Source organism: Schistocerca americana, chromosome 6 (assembly GCF_021461395.2).
Source record: "Schistocerca americana isolate TAMUIC-IGC-003095 chromosome 6, iqSchAmer2.1, whole genome shotgun sequence".
NCBI classification, from domain to species: Eukaryota; Metazoa; Arthropoda; class Insecta; order Orthoptera; family Acrididae; genus Schistocerca; species Schistocerca americana.
In genome coordinates, this window is record NC_060124.1 from 406,536,924 (window position 1) to 406,548,712 (window position 11,789).

The following is an 11,789-nucleotide window of genomic DNA, read 5'->3' on the forward strand; positions in this document are numbered from 1 at the left end:
GATAGATACTGCGAATGTATTTGATTGCATTCGTGATCTAAGTGTTCATTTTTTTTTTTTTTTTCCCCCCCTACAAAATCAGTTCAGGTTATTCCTTGTCTGGATTCACATGACTAGACCGTTCCTTATATGGGTCTCCCTATCCTTTACCTCCTAAATCTACATAAAACTGGATACACTCCATCTTAAAACTTATCGTACGTCCAGTTTCTGACCTTTGGCCTTTACAACTACAAATGTTGAAATTCTCTGCATAGCGTAGTGACCTTACCAGGCTATATAAAACATGCTTCCTTCCTCTTCATTTTGTATCATTCCCCTTATTTCAGTTCTGATCCTTCTCTCCTGTGTACTTAAGAACTGGTCATGAAGAATGTTTTACTGTTTTCTGTCACTAGATATAAGATTTCGACGTGTTCGTACTTCCACCATAATTATTTTCTTTTTGCATAGGCGTTACCATGCCATATCATGCTTTAGGGACAAGTACTACTTCCCTTTACTATTTTATCTCTGCTCCCTGTTCACATGACATCACTAACATGTGCATGTAGGAATGCTTACCTAACTTATAAGTCAATTACCAAATAGTAGAGCAAGACGTGGTAGTTGCCACACAAAAAACAATGTTCACACATTCACACACAAAACGATGTTCACACATACTCAAGGAATGCATCTAAATACCATCTACGCAACTGCAAACACATGACGTGGTCTCAGAATTCATAAGTTCTGAAGAGTCATTTGCCGTGCATGGTTGGCGCTGGAAAACGGCGTAGTGCAATAGAAAAAACTGACACTGAGCAAGGTGGCAGTTTTGTTACAGAATTTCACCAAGATGACAATATTCTCAGGTAACAAAGGGAGAAACTCACTGCCTTAGCAGACGGCCATTGCAAGCAAGCGATGTGTAGAACTGCTAAGACAGCTGTGCAGCAAGAGGCCGCCATGTCTCAGTCTAATACTGAATACATCTTTTGTGTTGCACCCTATATCATATCTTGGCCTGTGAAAAAGACTCTTAATTACCTCATTGTGCAAGGATAAAAAAATGGTTTCAGCAATGGGGACATGGTTTAGGCAATGGGGACATGGTTTAGGCCATGGGGACATGGTTTAGGCCATGGGGACATGGTTTAGGCCATGGGGACATGGTTTAGGCCATGGGGACATGGTTTAGGCCATGGGGACATGGTTTAGGCCATGGGGACATGGTTTAGGCCATGGGGACATGGTTTAGGCCATGGGGACATGGTTTAGGCCATGGGGACATGGTTTAGGCCATGGGGACATGGTTTAGGCCATGGGGACATGGTTTAGGCCATGGGGACATGGTTTAGGCCATGGGGACATGGTTTAGGCCATGGGGACATGGTTTAGGCCATGGGGACATGGTTTAGGCCATGGGGACATGGTTTAGGCCATGGGGACATGGTTTAGGCCATGGGGACATGGTTCTGGAAAGAGGGAAGGTAGACTTGGTATCCCTATTGCACAAGGATGGAAGGAAAGAAAAGTATAAGTATATTAAGAGTGAAGAAATGAAGATGACAGACCCCAAAGATAGATTCCCCATCCCACCTCTCTCACCAAGGTATCCTTCCTGATGAGTACCTTGCTCTGATGGCAGTGGTTGAAGTGTGTTAACATAACCTACAGAACAGACTCTCAATGACTTCACTCGTACGGGCCCCAAGAATTGATCTTAACACACCCCGGTTGATACCCAATAAGAAATTTAGCAACCACATATTTTACGTCATTCAGCTTTAGTCGTAATTCTAAATGTCAGTCAAGTCAACATCATGTTGGAAATGTCTGTGGTACATGATTACGCAATTTATTGCGTATGTCATAAATATTTTTGTTCTTAACGATATGAAGTACTCACTTTAGTACCTAATCTCCCATCTAAAAATATATGAAACCCAGCCTTTACGTACTTGAGGGGAATAGAATATCCCATGTACAGAATCACTTACTTATATATGTAAATGAAGGTTTTGGAAATACAAGTCTGTTTCATGTTTTTGCATCCTTGAGTACCTCACTTTGATCCATATCAGAAGTTTTTACTCTTCTGGACAGATGTATGTTGTACTACACTATCACACAATATTTCTTAGTTTCCCAGCAGGTCATAAATTTTACGCTGTTATTCTTGCAAGAGAACAATTGAAATCCCTCTGCGAAAATGTAACTTAAAACTGTCTTTAACTCAATCTGATACAGTAGTGAGATATGTTTGTAGCTGAAAGATAACAGAATAATTGAAGAGGAAGATACTGCACCATGGAAAACAAGGGGAATTAATGAAGCAATTAACTCAGAACCTGGTGGGCGTCAGCAAAGAGGACATGTTCTCCTGAGGTCCTAAATTTCTTAATTGTGTCAATGTTAAGTGTGTCTTTCTTGCCCCATTTTGTGGTTCCTCAAAAACACTGCTTTGACATGTGGTATACCCATTACTTTAAAAGGTCACAGTATCTTGGAAAAAACTTAATCATCTTTTTATTTATGTAGAGTGTCTGATAAGATACTTTCATTAGTTTACAAAGGTACAAAGTAGGTATCTCATCTCTCACAACAAACTTCCAGTATGTACACAGCACCCCATGAACAGAATTAAAACATACAAGTAGTGGCTAAAGATGCAACACTCTCTCTCTAATAAGTGAAACACTGTCTCCAGTCATGATGAAATTATCTATAGCCACCTTGAGGAATGTCCAGTTGCCTACTGCCACCGCATACTATCAAAGAGCTTATCAAGAAATTCTTGCAGAGTGAGAAGCCATGATGGCACTTGAAAAAGGTGACAATTATTTCAAGAAACATGTGGCCCTGATTGAATTGCCCTCATTTTTTATAATCTGCAGCAAAGATTTTAATAAATTTATCTATTATAATCCTGGTTCCTTCATACAAATTTATCAGCGAATGTAAGTATATTGGTAATTTGGTTTTGATAATTGAAATTCACAAACAAAATTTGCATTACATATTTCACATTTAATTACATGCCACACTTCAGTACTGAAAAAAGTAGATATTTTTTGATTACAAAAAAAGTAAAATGAGTTCCACCTCCTTTCTTTTTCACTCTTCTACTTTCATAACTTGCACACCCTCTAGCGGGCTAATTTTGCTGACTCCCTCCAGAGTGCTTTTTTCAGTTTAGCAGAAGAGATTCTTCTCGCACCCCCGTAAATAGATGTTTGTTTTCTTTCTGGTCTATAGTGAATTGATTTTGCATGTTCACTTTAATCACTTCAAGATATCTGGTTTTGTTCCTCTTTCTTGCAGCTGACCCTAGTTTCCTTTTCCTCTCACCTTCTTCCTCAGAAACAGTACAATTTGCATGTGCTTACTGTGCAAACTGAGCAGTGTCAATTGGAACAGAAAGTAAATGGCATTATTGTCCCAGAGTCATCCCTCAGTCAAATCACTGTTTAAAAATCTTTTTCATCGCTATCTTGCCTTCTCCTTATGTGTGTCTCGAAATGCAATACCTTCTCTCTCTGAATGAAGAGTTCTTCTGAGATGTGCTGCTGCAAGTAATTGTGAATACTTGTATCCATAGCTGGGTGATCTTTTTCAAACTGTAGCTTCCACTCATCTAGGTGAACAGCAACATTTTTGCGATAATAGCTATAACTCTTCGATGAAAATCCCTAATTCTGGGAGATCTCTCAAGTCACCGAGGAGAAAGTAAGAATCTAGGGCAATAAAAGAATCTAGGGCAATAAAAGATATGGTTGGACACATCAAACATCATCCAGAGAAACTGGTATATTTTGAATGCAGAAAAAAACAAGAAAACCCACGCGGCATGAGGTGCCACGTCCCCATGTGCCCGAGCAAATGCCAGCAGACTATACCTACAGCGTTTCTGCATTAATGAGATTTGCAGACAGAAGTTTGCACTTCTGATGGCCTTATCACAGACACTGCCATCCTGAACTGAGAAACAGAGTGCAAACTAGGATGATGGCTACTACACTTGTTAGTTAGAAAAGGGACTAAATGTAGCATAGCAGTTCCTTGGGAAATAGCTAAACTAGAAGTGGAGTTCCGGGGCAACTACAGAATTGACAAAGCTGTCATCAAGCGCGTAGGCATTGTCTTCACCTGCAAACAAATAAGTGATAAATGCAGGGAACCAATGTGTGCCAAACTGCTGAAAGAAGGGAGAGCCCAGAGAAATGGAGAAGGAGCAGAACAGATGAGTGGAGCAGGGGCCACCCCTGGGAGGTAAACAGCTGCCTGTACTAAGAGATGCACAAAGGTCAAGCAACCAGGAGTGCAGACAAAACCTAATGACAAGAGTTCGAGAGCACCTCAATAGAGGAGCCTGAACCACAGGTGGCAGAGTTCATCAGGACTATTATAACTGGGACCGCACTTATCGCCGAATACTTGAACTTGATGTTCGCAAGGTACAAGTTGGTCTCTACAAGAAGATATTGGAGTTCTTACAGCTTGCAACAGGTACTGATCAACCCAACATAGAGAGAAAGGGTAGGGGAAGAAATGGACAAGGAAGGAAATCCCACAAGCATTTCCGCTATGCATGGACACCTAACCCACAAATGAAAACCAAACATGTTGGTGGCTCACATGCTTGGAGGTCTGGATCCAATAAAGCCTCAGGAAGAAGCGATGGTGGATGCAGGAGCCATCTGTGAGGAGCTTCCAGCCACCCACTCAAGTTGGATATCCCAGGAAGTGATGGGGGAGGGGGGTAATGAACCATAATTCTCTTTTGAATCCATGTTCCACTTCCAAGAAGTGCTCCAACAAGTCCAGAGGCCCTGTTGGCACCAAACTGTGTCTGAAACAAAATAGGGCTAAATGCAGTGTGTTGAGTGCTGTAATAATGGTGGGCAGAACCCCAAACATCTGGAATACCAACATTGTTGCTGAATTCCAATGTACGTAAAGATCTGAACAATGCCGCCAACGAGAGGCACCTCACGATTAGCAGTACAGTCAGCCGACTGTTCTGGGGACTAACGGACGAGAGGGTCAAAATGACAAAAGATAAACAATAGGCAGAAAGGCTTTGTGGCAGAATCCCACTGCCGTAGCACATGAAAAGGAGCAAGGCATCGGGCAGTCATGTGGCGGTTCGGCTGGACATCTCTAACGCCATCAATATCATACTGCATGGTGCTACAGAACATGCGCTCTGCCTCGAGGCTTTACTACCAGCCTCTGTGGAAATGGTGGGGAGTGCCTAGGCTGAGACTCAAGACAGAGCTCAGCTGCTGGAGAGTGGAGCTTAAGATTCAGCTCTCCTATTTGTTTACCGTGGTGATGAAGCCTTTGCTCTCAACTAAATAATGTACCGGAACTGAAAATGGGAAGAGAGAACTGTGCAGTTTGGCCTTTGCAGACAATACTTTCTTACTGGAGGAATATGTAGAGCATGCTAGTGGTCTTCTATACATCACAGTCCAGTATTAAAGGAATATTGGACTGGTGATATCTACACCAAAAAGTTGTGCATGCCAGATAGAGGCAAACAGGGACATGCTGTGTAAGGGATCCATAACTGCAACTGGCTAGAGGGCTAAAAGTCCCATATGCTGGATCTGACTTTTAAAATTTGACATAACTAGGATTTTAAACATCCCTGTGGTTTGGCAAAGACCAGAAAGGGTCTCTTGAATGGTTAAAAAGATTGGCCTTGGAAATCTAAAAGATCTACCTGAACCCATACTTTAAATATGCCTTCGTAATGGTGGCACCAGGCATAATGTACCTCCGGGGTCTCTATCAGGAATTTGGTGAACGACATCCTAAATCTCAGTCCTTTCACAATGTAGGAGCTTGCACAATATATTGCAAAGCCAGAGGAAGTGGTCTAGGTATCCCATGGCACGAGATGCAGGTGACTTAAGAGTTTAAGGGCAGGACTGCAGCATAGTCAAATGACACAGCTGCTGCAGCCCTGAAACCTGTCATCTTTAGCCACCTTGCTGAAAAAACAGGGAAGGCAGCTCGCCTTAACACACCTTTAGATGTGAAAATGTCCTTACATATAAAAGGGGGCTGCCAGAGAGCAGCTCCAGCATTGGGTGAGTCTCCCCTCACAAGGGAAAGTGGTAAAGTTCCTGACCGCCAGCCATGCGAGCGGCTTTGTGTTAAAATTCCTGAAACCTCAAGCCTTCAACACAGCCAGGAATAGAGGACGAGCAGCTGATGTGACCAACAGGAGATGGAGGCAAGGCACAGGGCTTCCACATCCATTTGCCATGACAAGCTCCACAACCTGCTAACAAATGATGTAGCAGATACATCCATTGAGCCGAGACTTCTAGGCTCTAATGGAGGACTCTTCAATACAGTCTGATAACATGCAAGGGGAGGATCCACGTGATTGACACCAGCATCCGCCATGAGGATAGGGACTGCACCAAGATGCAGAAAGAGTAGTAGTATTCCAGTTCGGTGCCACTGCTCTGTCAGGCCAAAGGGCAGCTCGATGCAAATGTCCTTGCCATTGTGGTGGGAACCAGAAGTGCGATTCCAAGTGACACCATCTGAACAGTGGGCACACTAGGCATACGTAATCAGTGTATCTTTAAACACTGTCACAGCCCTTACATCATTTTATAATGGTTCCTGGACTAAGATGAAGCTCTGCAACTCCCTGATGCCAGTCAACCACACCAGATAGCACAAAACATGATCTAACTCCAACATGGTGAAGCAATACACATAGTCAAATATCTAAATCATTTCTGGCAAAAGTAACTATAACTTAACATAGCCAAGTACCATTGATTCTTGTTGCAGGTCTCGCACCTCACAGCTGAACACTGTCATGTCTGGCTGGGTGCCCCAGTGGATACGCAGTAAATGTGTGCGCAACAAAGGCAAATGAAGGGCCTTGTATACTCCTCCAGTGTCGTCCTTCTGCAGCCTGGCTGCTGCACTGGTGTGTGAGTAGAGCCCTGGTCCACCAGTCTGTTCTTCTCCACGTGTTCTTTGGTTCCCTGTGTTTATCTTGTATTTGTATGCCGGTGAATTCTGTGCCTGCCCGCTTTATGATTGTTTCATTGATTCTGTAGTTGCTGTGGAACTTCACCTCTAGTTTAGCTACTTCTTAGAGAACTTCTGTAGTAAATTTAGCCCCTTTTCTAATAGTAATAAGTGGAGTAGTCATCACCTTAGTTCGCACTCTGTTTTTCAGTTCAGGATGGCAGTGCCTGTGATATTATAAGGTCTTTGTAACTTCTGCCTGCATATCTCGCATTCATACAGCAACACTGCAGGTATAGCCTTCTGGCATTTCCCTGGGCACACGGGAACGTGAAACCTCATGGGATGTAGGTTTTCATTTTGTTTGCCGCATATTGGCATTCAAAATGTACCCCTTTCTCTAGTTGTTGTTCGACAGTGTGTCCGGCTATTTTTTCATCACCCTAAATTCTCACCTTCTCCTCTGATAGCCGAGATGGATCTCACAGAGAGAAGGATTTTCAGTGAAGAGTGATAGTCACATGTAGTTCCAAGTGTGTTGGTATGTCAGTTCTAGCTTCAGTGAGGTTCCCCCTGTAAGGAGATGGAAACATCCTCTGCAAACGCCTATCTCCCCCCCCCCCCCCCCTGTGGGATCTCACTTTTAGCTAATTTTTTCTGAGGTCATTGCACAATCTCCCTGGCTGCTGGTGGACACATTGGCTAGCCACTGGGGTCTCTCTCTGCCTGTAGGGCAATCATGCGTTCCCATGTGTGCACTACCCGGCCTGCCCCAAATAGTAGATAACCACTTCTTATCACAGAGTTACTCTCACGCATCAGGGAATAGCTGAACAGATGCATCTTGGTATTGGCTAGACTTCGACTTTTTCAAGCTAACTTCTCGCCAGTATTGCTGCACTATCTGTGAGGAACCATCTTTGCATTATAGTTACTGGGAGAGTGATGCATGTTACACAGGCCTAGCCCACTTATTCCTTCCTCTCCTGCAGTCTTCCCCACATGGGTCCACTGATTGTGCTAAGTGGGAGACGTGGAAACTGCACTGGAACGTTTCCTGCATTCCCTCACATTACCATATTTAGATGGGGCCACCAATTTAGATAACATGGGCTGTGGTCTTTTTACGTAAGGTGCCACCTCAGCTGCACTGGAAGGTTTCCTGGCCTTCCCTCACATTACCATATTTAGATGGGGGCACCAAGTTAGGTAACATGGGCTGTGGTCTTTTTACATAAGGTGCCACCTCAGCTACTCCAACACCTGCCTGATCAATTGGCCCTTTTGGGGGGTTGTGTGAGAGATGCAGCATTCCACTGCAGTGAATGTGATCACATATTTACATCCAGACTGGCCTTAGAGTTCACCCCCACTGACAACACCAGGCAGTAATGAATGCAAAGACTTACACTGAATGATAAAATGAGGGGTGGATAGAGGAGGAAGAGGCCATCACTCACCCAGGTGGAGACTGAGTTGTTTTTCGTTAACTGGGGCTTGTTCCAACTTTTTTCGTGACAGGCCACGAGAAGCCATTAAGGGCCAAAGTGTAAACCTGTGCACAGACAGAGGGTGCAAGAGTTTATGACCCTTCTGCAGAAGAATAACAAAGAGAGACCTTAGCTGAGCCCAGAGGTGAGGAGGCTGCCACCAGACGCACAAGAAAATGAAGACGCACCAGTGACACCAATGCCGTCATCTCAGAGCATTCCGTGGGGCTACATCTCCATGCTGCAATTTCTCGGTCTTGGACCGTATCATCTGTATGGTATCAGGGTTACAGCCCTCTGGCATCTTGGGCATGCTCCTGTTTGGCTGAGTCACCATCAGCTCAAAGGGGGAGAGGACACAGCAGGTGATGACGACCCACCTGCCATCAAAGCAGCAGAAGACAAAATTACCCCAGCAGTGGTGATGGGGTTTGCCCACATGCAGGAGGCCTTCTGGAGGTATTACGCACGCTGTTTGCAGGGTCTCTTGGACAGCACCCTCTTGGAACTGCCACCCAGCATCCCTGTCCTGCTGGGCTGACCATTTCAAGCAGAAGCTATATGCACCATAAGTGGCCATCTCCTGCTGTGCTCGCAGCCTGGTCACTGCTGGAGAGGTGGTGACTTCCTTGCTGCCCAGGGGTTTGGTGCCAGGGTCTGATGGCCTAACTCCTATCAAACTGCATTTTGTACTCAAGTTGCGGAATCTCTCTCCCCTTGCATGGTCACTATCAAAGTGCCTCCTTCGCACACCCACACCAGTACCCTACAGACATTGTGGTCCACCCAGCCATCAGCAAGTCGTTCTGTCTCCCAGTGGACTTACCCCAGAGCTACTTCCACAACTTTGTGGCCCAGGGAGGACTCAGCATACCACCAGCCTGCAGGATGGGCCCAACCCTCTGGCACTGCATAAAATGGAGACAGCCATGAACGACGCGGCCGTGGCAAGATGCAACCCTAGGTTGCAGTGCTGGGGGCCACATGCTGCAATTGCATTCCATGGGGCAGCCCCTGAGCATCTACCACCTTCGGGGCAGCACCAGTGGATTGCCAACACCAGTCAACTGCTCTCGCACCCCTGTAAATGCCTCACCCACCAAGGCACAAAGGACTCGCCGGCAGATAGCGGACACCAGATACAGATAGCGGACACCAGATGCTACGTGGGCTGCAGGGCTGTCAGAATTTCCAAACGTGATCCAGGCTTGCTTACAGATGCACGGATCCCAAGTGAAGCGTCACAAACCTGCCATGAAGTGTACCTTGTGCACAGACTTCCCCAAAGAGGCTTAGATGTCTTTTGGGAGCCCCAATTTTGCGTACATGAAGGCCTGCAAAAGCCATATATTGTCATGATCAAAGACTGCCAACCCTGCATAGTAGATGCTTAAATAGTCGGCAACCACCTCCAGCTTGACCAGAGCCACAGTGAAAAGGTAGCAGAGTACACACAACTTTCATCCGACAAGCTCTCCTCGGCCTGCGTCCTGGCATCAATGATGTCATACTGACTTCAGCCACACTGAACTCAAGGAGGGGGGAGGGGGGGAGGGGCGTGGTCTCTGCAATCTTCAAATGAATTGCTCCAGTTCAGCTTCAAAATATGAGAATTGTCCACTGCTTTGTCTGTGTCTGCTGGTGTTGTACTGTGTCACCATATCTTTGAGCACACGAGGCACGATGCCAAGTGTTGGCATCGGCTTGTGTGTTGGACTTCTACTCCTCGACTCCAGGGGAAGCTGCAGTTTGAACAAGACATTTTTACTGATCTATGTTTTGTGTTCTAATTTGCGGCAAAATGTTTGGCCTTTTTAGTAGTCATTACATGAACTATGTATTTACATACTAAGAATCAATAAATGTCTCAGCGAATTCTGCTGTATATTCATTCTTTGGGATCTATAAACCTAAAATTTTTCAGTGGTTCACTTGATAAGGAAGACTTTCCCAACATGGTTGTAAGCTGCTATGTAATGTTTTTGGGCATTCTTTAGAAACCACAACTCGGTGCATTCTTCCAGTTTACTCGGGGACGGCCAGCTCGTCCCACGCATCCCCTGATCGGACTACGACTGTGGTTGCCCGGGATACTGCCCGCATTGAGGCTGCTCCCTCACCTGTGGTAGAGTGGGAGGTCGTTTCAAGGTGTGGCAGGGGGCGAAAGACATTCCGGAGGGCTGAACGGAAAGCCTCTCCAGTTTGTCTGACGAACCGGTTTCAGGCTCTGTCTCAGGCTGATACTGATCTTCGGCCTGACATGGCTGCTTGTCCTGTTCCAGTCTGCAAGATCCGGGCAGTCGCAGAGGGTGGGCTTACTGGTAGTTGGGAGCTCCAACGTCAGGCGCGTAATGGGGCCCCTTAGGGAAATGGCAGCAAGAGAGGGGAAGAAAACCAATGTGCACTCCGTGTGCATACCGGGGGGAGTCATTCCAGATGTGGAAAGGGTCCTTCCGGATGCCATGAAGGGTACAGGGTGCACCCATCTGCAGGTGGTCGCTCATGTCGGCACCAATGATGTGTGTCGCTATGGATCGGAGGAAATCCTCTCTGGCTTCCGGCGGCTATCTGATTTGGTGAAGACTGCCAGTCTCGCTAGCGGGATGAAAGCAGAGCTCACCATCTGCAGCATCGTCGACAGGACTGACTGCGGACCTTTGGTACAGAGCCGAGTGGAGGGTCTGAATCAGAGGCTGAGACGGTTCTGCGACCGTGTGGGCTGCAGATTCCTCGACTTGCGCCATAGGGTGGTGGGGTTTCGGGTTCCGCTGGATAGGTCAGGAGTCCACTACACGCAACAAGCGGCTACACGGGTAGCAGGGGTTGTGTGGCGTGGGCTGGGCGGTTTTTTAGGTTAGATGGCCTTGGGCAAGTACAGAAAGGGCAACAGCCTCAACGGGTGCGGGGCAAAGACAGGACATGCGGGGACCAAACAGCAATCGGTATTGTAATTGTCAACTGTCGAAGCTGCGTTGGTAAAGTACCGGAACTTCAAGCGCTGATAGAAAGCACCGAAGCTGAAATAGTTATAGGTACAGAAAGCTGGCTTAAGCCAGAGATAAATTCTGCCGAAATTTTTACAAAGGTACAGACGGTGTTTAAAAAGGATAGATTGCATGCAACTGGTGGTGGAGTGTTCGTCGCTGTTAGTAGTAGTTTATCCTGTAGTGAAGTAGAAGTGGATAGTTCCTGTGAATTATTATGGGTGGAGGTTACACTCAACAACCGAACTAGGTTAATAATTGGCTCCTTTTACCGACCTCCCGACTCAGCAGTATTAGTGGCAGAACAACTGAGAGAAAATTT